We start from the raw sequence: 3,979 nt of genomic DNA on the forward strand, positions 1-3,979 counted from the left end.
ATCTTTTTTGCATAGGAGTAAAGTACTTTGGGGTTTCTTTTTATATTTTGAAGTGTCCTTTCTTCTAAGTCCCTTTTTTCATTTTCTTTTGAGTGTATAATCTTTTGTTCTGCATTTTCTATCATACATTTTATTTCCCTCATTTTCCACACATTTTTTGCTTTTGCAAGATTTTTCTTCCACTTTCTAATTTTCTGAAATAAGATCCTTCTGTCTCTTGGTATGCACGTCTTTTGTTTATTGTTTTTTTCGGTACATATTTTTCAACAATTTTCTCCAGTATTTTGTACAGTATGTCCGTATTTACCTGTATATTATCACTTACCAATAAATTTTTCCATTCTTTATGCAGTTCTTCATTTATTTCTGACCATTTTATATTCTTACTGAAAAAATTATGTTTTCCATATCCTTCCCAAAGTTTTGTGCTTTTATTGATTCTGCGATCACTTGCTTTGGAATGAACTATCAATTCTATGACATTGTGGTCTGAAATTCCTGTGTTATACACTATTTTTTCTTTAACATAATTCACCTCATTCACAAATACTAGATCTAGGACATTTTCCTTTCTTGTTGGAATGTGGTTTATTTGTTGCATATTATGTTCTAATAGCATATCTTGAAGCTTTTCAAATTGCCTCTTATCTTCTGCTCTACTATTTCTCTCTTTCTTTTATGTATACATACAACCACTTTCTTCTATCCGTTCTTTCCAATCCACGAAAGGAAAGTTAAAATCTCCGGATAGGAGTATATTCCAGTCTTTATGGTTTCTACATATATCATCTATTTTTTTTTATAATTATGTCAAACTCCTTAGTATTTGGGGGTCTGTAAACTGCAATATTCACTAGTTTTTCAAATTCAAATTCTACCGCAATCAATTCACATTCTGTGTTGCTGTATTTTTCACAGACTTTTCCTTGATTTATGTCTCTTCCATATATTGCGGTTCCCCCTTGATTCCTATTTTTTCTGTTTGATCTATAAGTTTGGAAACCCTTTATCTGGTCATCACTGCCAGTCTCCTGGGAATACCATGTTTCACTTATATTTAATATATCTATTTTTTCAATTTGGGTTAGTTCTTCTAGGAACTCTATTTTCCTTTTAGAGTTACTCGTGACTAAACCCTGTGCATTCATCACTATTATGGTTTGTGTTTCATCCCCATTATTTAATATTGGTAATAATATGGATTCTCCCATGCTTCCTTCCTGTTCTGATATGATGTTCTTTTCTTCATTTCTCGGAATTCTGCCATTAAAAAATCCAACTTTTCTATTATGTTTGTTCTTTCGCCTTCATATTTATTTTTGTGTGTAAACCTGCAATTATCCCCATATCTGCACCAACCCCTGGCATTATAGATGCATTCTTTGTAGTTGGGCTCTATTTGTGCAGATTTGGGTTGAAAGGCCTTTTTTGGTCAATTGTGCGGTATATACTCGGCCTGCTTTTTTGTTTCTTTTTTTGTTTCATTTTTTTTTCTTTTCAGTTTGCTGAGTTTTCTTACTCTCATTCATAGTTGCAGGATGCATATATCGACATTTTTTGTTGAACCTGCATCCTTTTCCTTCTTTTAGGGTTTTGCATATTTTTGGATGGAGATCTCTGCATTCGTCTCCATATCCGTCTAAATACGCACATTTACCATATATTTCATAATTATGGCATATCTTTGGATGCTTGTAGTAGCATCTCTTGCCAAATATGCAATTCCCTCTTTTCAGCATATTACAGACTATATCTTTCTTTTCTTTTTTTTCTTGTTCTTGCTCTTCCCTAAAAGTATGTAGGTCCGGGTAGAGTCTCTTGGGTCTATTATTTGTTTCCATCTGATAATTTATTTCTTCAAAAGTATGTTGTTGGATGGCATCATAAGTTATATCAATGATTTCCTCTGCATCCTTACACATATCCTGTTCATTTTTCTCTTCTTCTTCTTCTTCTTCTTCTTCTTCTTCTTCTTCTTCTTCCTCTTCTTCTTCTTCTTCTTCAACTATTTGCAGATTTAGTCTCGACTTAATTATATTTTCTATCCAGACTAAGCATGTTGAACAGAATACCTTTGTGTCTCTATTTTTTATTTTTTGCTGTATTTCAGCACATGTGGGGTGTTTTGGAACATGACAGGCATTACATTTTCTAATCAATTGTTGAGGATTATTAATGGAATACCATATCTTACATGTATTACACCATTTTGGCATTCTTTTTCTCAATGCATCAATCAGCATATTCATCATATTGGACTTTTTATTGTTCTTTGATGGAATGTGTTGATTAATGTAGACTTTCTTTATAAGTCTCTTTATCACTTGGATCTTCTTTGGAATTTCTTCTATTATTTTGCTGATGTTTTCCGCAGATTTGTTCCAGTTTATTGGATCATATTGTTTCAATATGTCTGCGAATATTTTTCCGTCACACTGGTTGGAGTTACTAGTGACCTCTGTTATCAGACAGTCGAGCTCCTGTTTCGCCAACTCATGGAATTTGCTCTTGCTGACTCCAGCGATGTCTCTCCACGAGTTGCCTGTGTTATACAATGCCATCTTGATCAGATTTTATTAATTCACAAGATAACTATCCTATGCCGACATTTTATCCCACTTTTCTGCCCTCAAACTAATCACCGACTATTCACGAAAACTTGTAGCTATATTTCACTCGATAGAATTTGTTATCCGCGTTAAACTAGGATACTTTTAGGGACGCACAAGTGTTCACTCACCGGCACACAAATAAAACTCAGAGAGAGAATGTGGCAACATTGGTAGCTGGTGAATGTTGCCACAAGGGGAGGCTGAGATACGTCGTGACTAGTAGACTGAGGAATATTGCCATAAAAAGGGAGGCTGAGGAACGTGGCAATATGGGTTGCTGAAGAATGCGGTCATAAGGTGGAGGTTAAGAAAAGTGATGATGAAAGGCTGAGGAATGTTGCTACACAAAGGAGGCTGAGGAAGATGGCCGCAAAGTGGAGGCTGAGAAACATGGCCACAAATAGGATACAGAGGAATGTGGCTACAAAAGGGATGCTGAAGAACGTGGCAACATAGTTGGCTGAGGAATGTGGCCAGAAAAGTGCAGCTGATATACGTGACGATACAGATCTGAGGAATGTGGCCACAAAGGAGATGCCGAGGAGAGTGGTGACATTAGCCTGAGGAATGTGGCCACAATGGGAAGGTTGAGGAATGTGGTGACAAGGTTGGGGGCTGAGTAATGGGGTAACAAATGGGACGGTGAAGAACATGGTGTTATGGGGTGCTAAGGAATGTGGTCAGAGAGGGGAGGAAAAGGAATGTGGCGATAAGTGGCTGATGACTGTGGCCACAAAGGGGAGGCTGATAAACGCTATGTCAGGGGTCTGAGGTAATTGCCAATAGAGGTAACGCTATGGAATGTGACCAAGAGGTGGGGCTTAGGAATGTGGCCAAGGCGTGGCTGAAATATGTGGCCAGGCATTGAGGAATTTGGTGACAAGGGGCTGAAGAACGTAGCAATAGGGGAGGCTAAGGGCTGTGGCCAAAGGTAAGCTGAGCAATTAGACCAAAAGGAAGGACTAGGGAATGTGTCCAGAAGTTGGAGTCGAAGAATATGGCCAAGCTGGAGCTGAGGTATGTGGCCACAGGGGTTGGGACTGAGAAATGTGGCAAAAGGAGATTTTCAAGAATGTGGGAAAAAGGGGCCTGAGGAGTATAGCCAACAAGTAGGGCTGAGGAATGAGGCCACAAGGGGGAGGCTTGGAATATTGCCAAAATGTGGGAGTGTGGAATATGGCCAAAATTTAGGGTTGGTGAATGTGGTCACAAGGGATTCTGAGGAATGTGGCTATAGTTAGGTATCATGTTATTATATACATTTCTGAAGGTTCACGTTCATATGGTATTTCTTGTCTATGACTGAGATGCTCCAAGATGCCGACTAGTAATTTAAATAACATAGAGAATACCGGTTTGAATCCATC

The sequence above is a fragment of the Palaemon carinicauda genome, chromosome 29, assembly GCF_036898095.1.
Source record: "Palaemon carinicauda isolate YSFRI2023 chromosome 29, ASM3689809v2, whole genome shotgun sequence".
Classification (NCBI taxonomy): Eukaryota; Metazoa; Arthropoda; class Malacostraca; order Decapoda; family Palaemonidae; genus Palaemon; species Palaemon carinicauda.